Source organism: Eutrema salsugineum, unplaced genomic scaffold, assembly GCF_000478725.1.
Source record: "Eutrema salsugineum unplaced genomic scaffold, Eutsalg1_0 scaffold_3, whole genome shotgun sequence".
In the NCBI taxonomy this organism is placed as follows: domain Eukaryota; kingdom Viridiplantae; phylum Streptophyta; class Magnoliopsida; order Brassicales; family Brassicaceae; genus Eutrema; species Eutrema salsugineum.
The window spans coordinates 5,736,554-5,751,761 of record NW_006256756.1 but is presented as its reverse complement, the minus strand read 5'-3'; the positions used below and the strand labels follow the sequence as shown (position 1 = coordinate 5,751,761).

The 15,208-nt window shown below is 42.7% G+C and overlaps 2 non-coding genes across 2 annotated transcripts; both read right to left on the bottom strand.

The window, feature by feature from the left end:
* Positions 1-4,465: 4,465 nt before the first annotated feature.
* On the bottom strand, positions 4,466-4,572 carry LOC112085568. The gene has a single exon (XR_002898871.1). It is a non-coding gene; the product is annotated as a small nucleolar RNA R71 (small nucleolar RNA).
* Positions 4,573-9,644: 5,072 nt separating this feature from the next.
* LOC112085591 lies at positions 9,645-9,751 on the bottom strand. The gene has a single exon (XR_002898893.1). It is a non-coding gene; the product is annotated as a small nucleolar RNA R71 (small nucleolar RNA).
* Between the last annotated feature and the right edge of the window lie 5,457 nt (positions 9,752-15,208).

Genomic DNA, 15,208 nt, shown 5'->3' with positions numbered 1-15,208 from the left:
TCCATTACAACCGGTATGTAGTTTAGTACAACTAGAATTATCGTGTACAATTGAGTTTTGCTTGTGGTCTACAGGTATGTAGTTTAGTACAACTGAAATTATCGCGTACAACTGATTTTTGCTTGTGGTTGAACGAAATGTAGTTTAGTACAACTGGAATTATCGCGTACAACTGATTTTTGCTTGTGGTTGAACGAAATGTAGTTTAGTACAACTGGAATTATCGCGTACAACTGATTTTTGCTTGTGGTTGAACGAAATGTAGTTTAGTACAACTGGAATTATCGCGTACAACTTATTTTTTGGTTTTGGTTGTACCAAGAATACTAGTTGTACCAATACACTTATATTCACTTATCCTATGCGTTTTGATTGCAGCAAGAGGACATCTCAGTACCGATGGAACCTCGAGGTTTATTCTTCAAGCAAAGCGAGTATCGGTTATACCCGAAGCTTCAATCAAGGTGTGAAACTTTTAATTTCATGGAAGTCTTCAAGAGGCTTGATATCTCAGAGAGAAACTGGTTTGAGAACCACCCACAATTCAAGCATATTGTCCACATGTTTATCCAGAAGAATAGAATGTTAATGGGAATGTGGATGTTGCTTCTCCGAACAGCAGTGACAGACAAGCAGCGGCAGTGTTGGTTTGTTGTGAATGGTGTGCCTGTTCGGTATTCAATCAGAGAACACGGCCTTCTTTCAGGATTATTCTGCCACCATTATCCAGCCGACTATGAGCAGTTAGGGAGTATGTATTTTGTGGAGGAGCAGTTTGGAAAGACTAATATTGAGGTCAAAGTGGTGCATGAGAAGCTGGAATCAATGGATTTCATTGAAGGTTGTACTGATCGGTTGAAGATGGTTGTACTTTTCTTCTTAGCAACTGTCATCAAAGGAAAGTCCAAGAAATATGGTGGATCCATAGACCCATTCATTCTCTGAGTGGTGGATGATCTGGATCTGTGTGAAACGTTTCCCTGGGGTCGTTTCACTTTTGATGACTTCTTAGCTGAGGTTGCACATCTGGTGGATCATTTTGGAGGATCTGTTCGAGGGAATTGGACTTTTCCGGGGTTCATATTGCCTTTAGAGGTAATGTTATATGTTTTAAATTCAGTATAACTTGTACAACTAAAAATTTTAGTATTAGTACAACTAGTATTCTTGGTTCAACTTGATATAGTGTACAGGTAGTAGTATTGGTACAACTCGTGTTTCGGGTACAACTAGTTGTACTGGTATTATTGGTAGATGATATGTTCATAATTTGCATCATTTAGGTTGCATAAATCATCCCAAATCATGTTTTATTTCATGCATTTTAGGTCCTTAGGGTTTATTTTAGAACTTAGGAGATGCATTAGGTCCCAATGAGTCTTTGCATATTTTGAGTGTCTGTCAGGTGAATATGGAACTGAAAAGATGAATCCAGGAGGTGGAATGGTGAGCAAAGCTTGAAAAAGTGGAAAAATCAGGTCTTGGGAGATTATCGGCCATTCTCGCTGGCCAGGAAGGTTTTACCGGCCATTTTCATGTACCGCGGGAAGCTTTACCGGCCATTTTCACGTACCGCGAATGAAGTGTATCGGCCAAAATCTCCGGGTGTGAACGAGTCTCAGAAATCGCCCGTCCGGGGAGCCTTCCGGTCCGATTCAGACGGCGGGTCCTTCATAGAAGTTGGAGAGCATTGGAGGACGGTCTCATAGCAATTGGAATCGTGGAATTCGGACGCGTGAGCAGAGAGATAAGCTCGTCGGAAGAAACCCCTGTCTCGCAGGTATTCCGGACCGAGCAGATCAGTTCTGAAGGATGCGAAGGACGGTGCACTTCCAGACCGAATCAGTTTCCGCGGCCTTCATGAGAATCAGAGACATTTGAGTCTTCTTTCCAGAACAACCGAGATCAGTCAATTCGGAGCTTTGAGCAGAACGATACGGTCTCCGGAATGGACACATGTCTAGACGCTTCTCTCTGGTCGTGTAAATGCACTTCAAAGATGTTCCCTCCAGGAAACCTTACACTTCCGAAGCACTGAAACTTCCTTCATCAAAGTTGGAGATAAATGAGTCCTCTGTCTTCTGAAACCGGAATCACTCAATTCGGACAGGTCTCCAGGAAGTTACACTCTCCGGAATGCGAGATGGTCCAGACAGCCCAGGATGACTAAGTTAAACATGCCACGGTATGAAGCTTGGCCGTGGCAACATCTTGCAACCTTCGGCGATTGGCACGAGCTGAATGCCACGGTCTAGGACTTGACCGTGGCAAATGAACAAGAGGCTGGAGATAACTTCTACACAGTTTCGGCTTTTGACACGATCTCAATGCCACGGCCTGAGACTTGGCCGTGGCAAGCATATACTTGGCTGGGAAGGTACTCACATGCATGCGAGTTTTGGCACGGTGTGAATGCCACGGTCTGGAGGCTTGACCGTGGCAACCTCTACACATCTTCGGCGTTTGACACGGCTAACTTGCCACGAGTCCCAGATGAAGCTTGATCAGACCGCGGCAACAAAAGGAACCAAGAACACAAGTAAAAACTTTGACACGGTCAGGAATGCCACGGTCACACCAAGGATGCACCAGACCGTGGCAAACCCTTCTTTGCCCATCAAGGCCGGGTCAGTACCCGGTTTGTTCCGGGTTGACCCGGTTCGCCCAAGCTTCTTTTATAAGGTTTTTAGACCTAATTTGTGGAGGGACTTAATCTACTTTTAGTCTTTTTTCCCCTTTTGTGAAAAACCACTTAATACACTTTGTTTTAGAGAGTTTAAATCGATTTGCAGTTTCTTTCCATCTTGTTCATCATTTCGATTCATCAAAATCAACTTCTAATCATGATTAACAACACATTTTGCAAAGGATCTAGTGTGTTGATCATGATTAGTGAGTAGTTACCTTAATGAGGTTCTAGATGTGTAGGTTAGGGAGCTAAAGTGTTAGATTAGGAGTGCTTAGGGCTAGATTCATTGGTTCATTTCTCTAAACAACTGTTCTCTATGCTAGATCCTTGATAATCACTTGAAATCTAGATTCTGGGAATTTCATGCACCAAAAGTGTTTGATGAAATTCCTGAAAGAGTTGTGTTAGAGGTTTAAGTAATTTTTCATCATGGGAATGATTTGTTAAATGCTTGAATGATCATTGAGAACTGTTTATTAATGCATATTGATTCATATTTCACAAATGGGAATTTGGTTTGAAAATGGATTAGTATAGGGGTTAATACCTTCATGAGAGGATTAACCTAGATTAGAGTTCTTAATCACTTGAATCATGTCTCATCATTGTCATTAGCATTTCTAGTTTAACACTAAAGCACCCTAACCAACTATCATGTCTAGAATCTCATGCCTCCATCATATCATATTCACAATCATATCATTTGTCATTGTCATTAGTCTTTAATCCTGTTTATGTTTATATTTGTCTCTAGATTAATCAAAACCCACTCTTGTTTGCTTGAATTAAGAACTTGATCATATAGCTTAGTGTCTAACACCACATCTGGATTGATAAACCTCTTTGTGCTACATTGACAAGGGGATTGATAGCCCTGAGACCCTAAAAAGTCTTGTCTATCAATTGGCGCCGTTGCCAAATTGTGGTTTGATTAGCATTAAGCTCTGATCTGTTCTTGAGATCAGGTGCTTACTTTCTTGTTTTTACTGATTCCTTTCAAGTTCTGTTTGTGATTTCAGGTGTATGAACACCAGGTCTAGATCAAGAAGCTGTGGTCCTCCTTTTCCTCTAAACGACAACATCAACCTTTTGGTACCAAGGAGGAGAAGAGACAGACGTGGTAGACAAATTGATCAGACCCAGATGGCAGAACAAAGAGATCACGTGGTAGATATAGAACAACCAGTTCAGGAGCAACAGGCTCAAGGTCATGGAGCTGGTATTGGAGTTGGTCAAGGGCTTCACCAGGGTAATGTTCAGCAGGAACAGGTGCACCACCAACAAGCTTATGTCCACCAAGGACAAGCTCAAGCTCATCAACAAAGGCATCAGGCCAATGTTCAGCAAGGACACCAGGTGCACCACCAACCCCACCCTTTCCAACCACAGCAAAGAAGATATGAGCAACCCCAAGTCTATGTTGGAGAGAATGACAGGGCCAACGCTCATCAGTATGGAGCTGGTATTCAGGCACCACCTGTGCAAAACAACAACTTTGAAGTGAAAGCATCATTGCTGAATATGGTCCAGAACTCAAAGTTCCATGGGTTAGCAATGGAAGATCCCTTGGAACACTTGGACCAGTTTGATAAGGTGTGTGATCTGACCAAGATAAATGGAGTTTCAGAAGACAGCTTCAAGCTAAGACTATTCCCATTCAGTCTTGGTGATAAAGCTCATCAATGGGAAAAGAATCTTCCAAGAGGCTCCATTCAAACCTGGGAGCAATGCAAGCAAGCCTTCTTATCTAAGTTCTTCTCCACCTCAAGAACTGCAAAACTGAGGAACCAAATCTCTAGCTTCACTCAGCACAGCAATGAAAGTTTTGGTGAAGCATATGAGAGATTCAGGAGCTACACAAACCAATGCCCACACCATGGGTTTAGTGAGGCTTCTCTTCTCAGCACACTGTATAGGGGAGCTCTTCCCAAGATTAGAAACCAGCTGGATACTGCTTCCAATGGGAACTTTCTGGGTAAAGAGATACATGCTGCTTTAGAGCTAGTGGAGAACTTAGCATTGAGCAATGACACTTATGGTGAAGACTATGACAGATCAAATAGGTCTGAAGGTTCAAGCTCAGAACAGAGGCTCACCAGAGAAGTTAAGGAGTTGAGGAGTGAATTGGACAAGCTGAAATTCACCACTCAGAAGCCAATGCATTTTGTTGGAGAGTATGAGGAACCTTCTCAAATTTTTGAGAACATAAGTGAAGAAGGTCTTACCCAAGAGGAGCTCAACTACATTGGGAATCAGAGGTTCCAAAGATATCAGTATGGTAATGCCAATCCAAACCTCTCTTACAGGAACACCAATGTAGCTAACCCACAAGACCAGGTCTATCCCAATTCTCAAGCTCCAAAGAACTTTGTTCCCAAGAACAACTTTCAAGGGTCATTCCAACCCAAGAATCAATTTGGTCAGAATCAGAGTTTTGGTCAGCAACAGCAACCATTTCAGGGCACTGGTTACACTTCACAGCAGCCAAAGGCACCACCAGGGTTTGGTCCACCACATTTCCAACAGCAGGCGCCGGTTCAACAACAGTTTCAGCCACCAATGGTCCAACAGCAGCCACAGATGGGTACAGATATGGTTGGTATTCTGCAACAACTACTTCAGGGTCAACAGACTATGCAGCAGGAAATCAAGGAACTGAAGCAAAACCAGGCATCAAGCTCAAGGAACCAAGGTCACCTACCTGGAAAACCAGAACCCAACCCCAAGGAATATGCCAAAGCCATTACACTCAGGAGTGGCAAGGAATTACCTGGTATTGAGAACAACAAAGTGATCATTGAGGACAATGATCAACCTGAGGGGGAGGCAGCCTTAAAGGATGAGCAAGTTGCTGAGAAACCAAGGTCAAAAAAGGGTAAAGAGGTAGCAAAGGAACCAGAACCAGAGAAGAAGTATGTGCCACCACCTCCATACCAACCCAAGCTCCCATTTCCAGGGAGATTTAAGAAGCAACTAGTGGACAAGGCAAGAGCTGTATTTGAGAAGGCACTCAAAGAGACACCACTCACAATGCCTCTCATTGATGCATTCCTAATGATGCCAAAGATGGGGAAGTTCTTGAAGGATGCAATTCTGAACAAGAAAAAAGAGCTTCAAGGCATGGTAGTACTAAGTCATGAATGCAGTGCTATCATTCAGAAGAAGTCCATTCCAAGGAAGTTAACTGATCCAGGGAGCTTCACACTCCCTTGTGCCATTGGACCTCTTCTATTCTCTGGATGTCTTTGTGATTTAGGAGCATCAGTCAGCTTGATGCCATTCTCCATAGCTAAGAAGTTAGGCTTTAGAGTTTTCAAACCCTCAAGGATTTCTCTTATCCTTGCAGATAGATCAGTTAGATTGCCTGTTGGTATGTTGGAAGATCTACCTGTCAAGATAGGTGGTTTTGAAGTTCCAACAGATTTTGTTGTGCTGGAAATGGATGAGGAACCAGTAGATCCTCTCATCTTGGGCAGGCCATTCTTAGCAACTGCAGGAGCCATCATTGATGTGAGAGGTGGGATAATAGAGCTTCAACTTGGGTCTGAAAGGCTCAAGTTTGATGTGAATGAGATGATGAAGAAACCCACCATTGAAGGTCAATGTTTCTATGTGGAGACAATGGACCAGTTGGCTGATGAGTTGCTTGAGGAACTGAACACTGAGGATCCTCTTCAAGCTGCTCTATGATATATTCATAAATTGCATCATTTAATCTACATATTCTAGTCAGAATCATGTCTCATTTGCATGCATTTTAGGTCTTTAGGCATTGTTTTAGGACTTAGGAGATTGCATTAGGTCCAAGAGAGTTTTGCATGTTTTGGAGTGTTAAACAGGTGCTTTTGGAGCCAATTTGGAGTGGATGATGTGATTCAGATGAAGAAATGGAGTTGGAATGATCAAAAATGGTGAAAAGGAGCAATTTTGGGTTTCTCGGCAAAATGGTGTACTGAAGGTCGAAGGTTCTCGACCAAAATCCTTCCCGCGGGTAGCTTTCTCGGCCAATAACACGAGTGTCTATCAGGTGAATATGGAGCTGAAAAGATGAATCCAGGAGGTGGAATGGTGAGCAAAGCTTGAAAAAAGTGGAAGATTTAGCTGTCGGAGTCTTCATAAAGGTTGGAGATAATTGAGTCAAGAGTTCATAACAGTTGGAATCAAGGCATTTGGACCACAGAACTGAAAGATATGGTAATCGGAAGACGAACAGGTCTCGCACTCATTCCGGAGCAATCCGATACCCCTGAATGATCGCCTGTCCGGGGAGCCTTCCGGTCCGATTCAGACGGCGGGTGCTTCATAGAAGTTGGAGAGCATTGCATCACGGTCTCTTAGAAAGTAGAATCGTGGAATTCGGACGCGTGAGCAGAGAGATAAGCTTGTCGGAAGGAACCCCAGTCTCGCAGGTATTCCGGACCGAGCAGATCAGTTCTAAAGGATGCGAAGGACGGTGCACTTCCAGGCCGATTTAGTTTCCGGGTCCTTCATGAGAACCATAGACATTTGAGCCTTCTTTCCAGAACGTCCAAGAGCATTCAATTCGGATCTATGAGCAGAAAGATACAGTCTCCGGAATGGACACATGTCTAGACGCCTCTCTCTGGTCGTGTACATGCACTGCAAAGATGTGCCCTCCAGGAAGCCTTACACTTCCCAAGCACCGAAGCTTTCTTCACAAAAGTTGGAGATAAATGAGTCCTCTGTCTTCTGCAACCGAAATCATTCAATTCGGACAAGTCTCATAGGAGTTACACTCTCCGGAATGCGAAGTGGTCTAAGCTGCTCTGGATGCTGCGAGTTGGAGAGGAAGGAGACCAAGCCGCAGCAACACTCGCAAATCACTCCGACTTGAGCCTGCGACCTAGGTGCAATAGAGACCAACCCGCACAGTTTGTACATTCCCCAGAAACCGCCTTAGCCCTGCGAGTTGGAGAGGAAGGAGACCAAGCCGCAGCAACACTCGCAAAACACTCCTACTTAGGCGTGCGGCTAAGACAAGGCGATTCAGGCTTCACAAGACAAGTCTTCATCTACTGCGACTTAGGTGTGCGACCTGGGACATACTGGACTGACCCGCAGGATTTCCACTTGACCCAACTGAGCCGGGTCAGTACCCAGTTTGTCCTGGGCTGACCCGGTTCATTAGCACTTAGTATATATAGCTTTTTGGAGAAAAACCCAAGGGGATCATCTTCTCTCTTAGTTTCTCTCTAGTTTTCTTTCCTTTTTAGTGTAAAAACGTTTTGGATTAAGAGAGATCTCTAGGATTTAATCAATCTAAGTCTGTTTCTCATCATCTCATCATCTCATTTCTGCTTCTAATCATGATTAACATCATCTCTTGCAAAAGATTAGATGTGTTCTTCATGATTAGTGAGTAGGTGAGTAGTCATCTTTTAAGCTTCTAGGTGTGTAGATTAGGGTGCTTAGATGTAGATTAATGATTGTTTAAGCTTAGATTCTCTTCTCCTTTCCTTAGTTAGCTGATCCTAATGCTAGATCCTTGCACATCACTTGGGTCTAGAATCTGGGTTTTTCATGCACCAAAAGTGTTTGATGAAATGCCTGAATGAAAGCTAACTAAGGGTTTATGCATTAATGTCATGGGAATGATTGTTAAATGCATGAATGGCATATTAGAACTGTTTCTTAATGCTCATTGATTCATATTTCACAAATGATGATTTTGTTTGAAAATGGATTAGTGTAGAGGTTAGTGCCTTCATGAGAGGATTAATCTAGATTAGAGTTCTAAGTTAATTGGAATTTGAGATCATGTGATGCTTGCTTTATCTTTCTGTATAAGATTCAGTCTTTCTTAGCTCTTATTTTGATGCACAAAGAGGCTGTCTGGTCATGTTAGACTTGGAACCTTATGCTTGTTAATTGCTTATTCACTAATGGGAATTAGTCTTGAATTGGTAATTAACAAAGGGACTTCTGTCATGAGAATGAATTAATCTGAATTGGAAGTCTAGACTAAAGATTTGCAAGTGTTGCATTGTTTGCTTAGCATCATGAATTCACATTTAAAGCACCCTGATCAATGATCACATCTAGAGGTTTAGCTTTCTTTTTATTTGAATTTGAGTGTTTGTTTAGTTTCTCTTGCTTGTTTAATTCTTAATTACTGTTTGTTCTTGCTTGTTCTGTTATATGCTTTTAGATAATCTTGGTTACCAACTCATCTGCTTAGTTAGACTTGGATTAAGAATTGATCCTCATAGTCTTAGTGTCTAGAATCTCTCCATTTGGATTGATACCTCAAGTGCTACAATGACATGAGTAGTTGAGGAATTGATCAAGGATTGAAAAATTCCTACTATCAATTTGGCGCCGTTGCCAATTGGAGAGTTCATTCTAGCATTAGGACTTTGGATCTTCTTGAGATCAAGTCATTTTCTTTTGTTTTACTGATTACCTTTCAAGTGCTGTCTTTGTTTTCAGGTGTATGAACACCAGAAGTCAAGCAAGGAGACAACGAGAAAGAGCTGAGCACATGGAGAGGTTGGGTATGGATCAAGGGCAACAGGCTCATGGTGGTAATGGAAACCACCAGAATCAAGAAGAGCCACCGCCTCCACGTCCAAGACAAGTTGTGGGAGCTGGTGATGAGGCCAATGCTCAGGGTCAAAGACATGGGATTCAAGCCCCAACACCTGAAAACGATTTTGAGATCAAATCTGGCCTGATCAACATGGTGCAATCAAACAGGTTCCATGGCTTGGCATTAGAAGACCCATTAGATCACATTGACAACTTTGATAGAGTTTGTGATCTAACTAAGATGAATGGAGTGAGTGAGGACAGTTTCAAGTTGAGGCTATTTCCTTTTTCTCTAGGAGACAAAGCTCATCAGTGGGAAAAGTCTCTACCTCAAGGATCAGTCACAACTTGGGAGCAATGCAAAAGAGCATTTCTAACCAAGTTCTTCTCTTCATCAAGAACAGCAAGGTTAAGAAATGAAATCTCAAGTTTCATTCAGAAGAACCATGAATCATTTTGTGAGGCTTGGGAAAGATTTAGAGGGTATACCATGCAATGCCCTCACCATGGATTCTCAGATTGTCAGCTGCTAAGTACATTCTACAGAGGTACTTTACCAGAGGTCAGACTTCTCTTGGACACAGCTTCAAATGGTAATTTCATGACCAAGGAAGTCAATGATGCCATGACCCTAGTGGAGAATGTAGCTCAGAGTGATGAGCTTTATGGATCAGACTTTGAAAGGAATTCAAGAGGAGCTGTGAGTGCTCAAGAGGAAAGGACAACGAAAGACATCAAGTCTCTCAATGAGAAGCTAGACAAACTTCTTTTAGCTTCTCATCAGTCAGCCAACTTTGTTAGAGATGTGAATCATGTGTTTCAAGACACATTTCAAAGGGAAGACATCACAACTGAGGTGAACTTTGTAGGTGGCCAACAAGGTTACCAAAAGGGCTTTATCTACTACAAGAATCCCCCAAACCAGAACTTATATCCTCAAAACACTCAACAACAAGGTTTTGTCTCTCCTCAACAACAAAGTCTCCAACATAACTCAGAGAATAAGGATCACGAAGTGCAGAACCTGCTCCAGCAAATCCTCAAAGGTCAAGCAAGTGGTGCCATAGACTTAAACAAGAAAATGGCAGAGATTAACAACAAGGTGGACTGCACTTATTCTGATCTTCTAACTCAACTTTCAACCTTGGCTTCCAAAGTCAAGACTCTAGAGAACAACAAGGGCCACTGCAGTTCTCAAGCTCAAAGATCTTTACCAGGGACATCAATTGCACATCAAACAGAATACTGCAATGCAATCCTCTCAAATGATGAGAATCATGCTGCTGTCCAAGAAATTGAGGACCTTCTCCATGGCAATGTCTCAAGTGACAAATGCCTGACAAAAGATGATGAGGACGCCATCATAGATGAGTTTGAGTTCCTGTTCTGTGATCTCAATGAGGACATTGAGAAAGAAGGTGGGGAGGCAGCTTGTTTTGATATGAAAGAGAATGATTCTGCGATTGCTGAAGGAAAGGATCAGAGAATGGTTCAAGGAAGGACATCTGATGGAGTCTCTAGCACTGGCTCAACAAGGGTGAAACCCAAATCTATTCCCAAGCTAGGCAACCCAGGAAAGTTCTCCATCTCATGCTCTCTTGGAAATTTGAAAGTGGACAATGCTTTGTGTGATTCTGGATCAAGCATCAGTGTAATGTCTTTAGACATGGTGGAGAGACTAGGGATCAAGAGTCTTAAGCATCACCCCATGTCAATCACCTTTGGAGATTCATCCTCAAAGAAACCATATGGAATCCTTGAAGACTACCCATTGAAAATTGGTGAATGCACAGTTCCAACAGATTTTGTAGTTGTGAAGATGAAGAAGACAAAAGAGCTACCTCTTTTGCTTGGAACTCCATTTCTGAACACCACAGGAGCAAGGATGGACTTTGATACTCAAAGAGTGGTGCTTGCTAAGGTAGATGATGAAGTATCTTATCCTCTTAAGCCTCCTCTTGCTGGGTTTTGTGGAGTTATATCTGATGATTCTGATGAGTTGAAACATTATGGGATGATGTATGTGGGGAGTATTGGAACTATAGAAGAAGCTATACCCCTTGCATCTGTTGAGAAAAAGAAAGAATCCCTAATAAGACCTGATCTTGAGTTTGAAGGGGATTTCTTTAGTGATGATGAAGCTTGCTTGGAATCTCTATCTCCTACACCAAGTAAGAAGGAGATCAGCAGCAACAAAGGCAATGGCTCAGGGTCTCAAGACAAGAACCCACCAAGAACCAGACCATTCACTCTTGAGTCATCTTCTCAGGTCTTAACTCTCACTCCTTGGAAGTTTGTTGGTGGAGCTGTTGAATACAAGGTTAAAGGCAATGGAAGATCAAGACCATTTGCCAAAGTCAGAGCTATCCTCACACCAGAGTTCATAGACAAAGGATCTGATGGTGTCCAAGAGATGATGAACAAGGACCTCAAACTTGAATTCATGGACAAGACCTGGAGCATCAAAGCTCCTCCTCTCCCTTACTAAAAAGAGTGTAAAAAGTCAAACTTAGTGACTTTAAACAAAGTGCTCTTGGGAGACACCCCAAGCTTATCCTTGTATATAATCTTTTTATTCTTTTCTCTCATTTCTTTTTATGTTTTAGGATCTTTTGATGGGTTTTGTGAGTTGGTCTCAGGTTCTAGGTGATTTTTGGAGGACATAGCTCAGTGATGAATGGAATGGATCATGTGAGAGAGCTGAGAGAACTGTTTAAAGCCAGAAAAACTTGAAGAAGGCCTCAGTGCTACCTAGGTGTGCGGGTCAGTGCATAAAGAGTCCAGGCCGCAGCAAGACTCGCGATTTACTCCGGCCTGGGCGTGCTACCTGGTGTGAAATAACCCTGGCCGCACAAAACCTGGAGAAGTCCAAAATGTTTAAGTCCCATTTACTGCGGGATGGGCGTGCGGGTCAGAAGAGAGGGAGCTAGGCCGCAGCAAGGTTCGGAATTTACTCCGGCTGGGGCGTGCGACCTAGAAGCGTAGACGTTGAGCCGCACCAGAAAGAAGAAGGCCAAGGGTTGTAAGTCCAAAACCGTGCGACCTGGTGCTGCGGCCTGAAACCCAAGGAGTCTAAGTCGCACGATCGTTCGCAATTTACTCCGGGATGGTCGTGCGACCTGGAAAGAGGAAGGCCAGGCCGCACAGAAAGAAGGGAACCCAAAGAGATTAAGTCCCAAAACCTGCGAGATAAGCGTGCTACCTGGGAGTAAAGAAGACCAACCCGCAGCAAGACTCGGAATTTACTCCGAGATGGTTGTGCGGGTCAGAACAGAGGATGGCCAGGCCGCAGCAAAAAGATGACCGGCCAAAATGCCTAAGTAACAGAAGCTGCGGGATAGGAGTGCGGGTTAGACAAAGGATGACCAGGCCACACATCGAACCCCTCCCACTCATTGGGGTCTGATTTCAACAGCCACTAGGTAACACTCAAAACCTTGTAAATAGCATGTAGACTTTCTTTTTCTTTTGCATTTTGCCTGTTTGTTTTGGTTTCACTTCTTTCTCATACTTTTATAACACAAGGGACTGTGTTATTTAAGTGTGGGGGAGGAGTTTTGTGTTTACTAATAATGTTTATTCTGATCTTATTTTCCTTTTCACTTTGAGTCTCATTTTGCATTCATCTAAGTGCATATAAAAAACCAAAAAAATGGAAAAATCTGAAAACTTTTCACAAAAAAAATGAGCATGTAGTTGCATTCTCATTTTTAGGATTGAGTCTAGATTGCATTTGCATGTAGGTTGCATCTTGCAAGGAGTAATGATAGGTTTTTTAGAGAGTACATCACTTTGAGAATTTGGATTAAATATGCTTGTGAAATGACTTCTTTGCTTGCAAGGCTTGAAATGATTTGAACCTGAGAAGCAAGTTTGAATTGAACTCAACTCTAATAAGTGAAAACCTTGAACTTGACTTGAAATTATCTTTGATGCATTGTTTGAATAAGCTTGTGGATACCTATATACATATTTGAGCTAGAATCCTGTTTTTACCACCCTCTTCCTTAGCTCAAATAGCTGAGTCCACATCTGGATCAGTTTTCCTCACCTTGAACCCATCCTTCCTTCAAGCCAAATGTTTGTGTGTGATTGAAAGGCCACCTTGGATCAAACTTAGCAGAAAGTGTTAGGTTTAGAGCGACAAGGGCAAGTCTCATTGAGTGTTAAGTTCCATCATCAAGGAGCTGAGAGATTTGGTGAGAACTAAGTGTGGGGGAATACTTGTTGGTGAGTGGAAAAAGGAGAGATGAGTGGAAATAAAAGGAGAATGGTGGGAACTAGGGGATAGAAAAAGAAAAGAAATCAGTCTTGGAGTTTTGAGTCAAGAAAGTGAGCTCTAGTGTTTTGAAAAGAAAAAGTCTAGCCTCTAAGTGAAAAGAAAAGAAAAGAAGCCCAAGAGCTCAAATGTTTTAAAAAGAAAGAAAAAGAGGCTAGAAGTTACAAAAGAAAGTGCAAAAGAGCTATGTAAAGTTTGAACTCCAAGACTTGAGTGTGAAAATTAAAAGTGAGTCCCCTAGTGAGAGGAAATGAGTGTGGAAAGTGAGGTTCTTGAGAGGTTGAACAAGTGAGAAAGCTTTGAGTAGAGTGTGGGGTGGGATGAGTCCTTGCCCTTGTATGCATAGGTTGCTTTTTACCTTTAGCATTCTGCCAAAGTTTGATCATTCATAGAGAGATCCCCTTGCTGCATTGAACCCACTCAGGCGCTGATGAGATCATTTTAGTCTCATTACCTCACCCTAGCCAAACTTTGCTTGTTTGAACATTGCATCATTTGATCCACTTGGTAAAGAGCTTAATGAATGTCAAAGAGTTGAGGAATAAGAGAACTTGTGGAGATTACTGTTGAGTTGTTACATCAGAGTATGGTCTTGCATTGCATATTGAGCATGAACTTGAATTCTCTTAGTTGTCACTTTTCTCTTTCAAAGGAAATATGAACTCCCAATGCATTCAACCTCTCTCTCTCATTTGTTCTTTTTGCTTGAGGACAAGCAAAGGATAAGTGTGGGGGAGTTGATATATTCATAAATTGCATCATTTAGTGTACATGTTTTAGTCCAAATCATGTCTTATCTCATGCATTTTAGGTCCTTAGGGTTTGTTTTAGAACTTAGGAGATTGCATTAGGTCCAAGAGAGTTTTGCATGTTTTGGAGTGTTAAACAGGTGCTTTTGGAGCCAATTTGGAGTGGATGATGTGATTCAGATGAAGAAATGGAGTTGGAATGATCAAAAATGGTGAAAAGGAGCAATTTTGGGTTTCTCGGCAAAATGGTGTACTGAAGGTCGAAGGTTCTCGACCAAAATCCTTCCCGCGGGTAGCTTTCTCGGCCAATAACACGTACCGCGGTCAAGTCTCTCGGCCAAAATCTCCGGGTGCAGACACGTTTCCGAAATCGCCTGTCCGGGGAACCTTCCGGTCAGATTTAGCTGTCGGAGTCTTCATAAAGGTTGGAGATAATTGAGTCAAGAGTTCCTAACAGTTGGAATCAAGGCATTTGGACCACAGAACTGAAAGATATGGTAATCGGAAGACGAACAGGTCTCGCACTCATTCCGGAGCAATCCGATACCCCTGAATGATCGCCTGTCCGGGGAGCCTTCCGGTCCGATTCAGACGGCGGGTGCTTCATAGAAGTTGGAGAGCATTGCATCACGGTCTCTTAGCAAGTAGAATCGTGGAATTCGGACGCGTGAGCAGAGAGATAAGCTTGTCGGAAGGAACCCCAGTCTCGCAGGTATTCCGGACCGAGCAGATCAGTTCTAAAGGATGCGAAGGACGGTGCACTTCCAGGCCGATTTAGTTTCCGGGTCCTTCATGAGAACCATAGACATTTGAGCCTTCTTTCCAGAACGTCCAAGAGCATTCAATTCGGATCTATGAGCAGAAAGATACAGTCTCCGGAATGGACACATGTCTAGACGCCTCTCTCTGGTCGTGTACATGCACTGCAAAGATGTGCCCTCC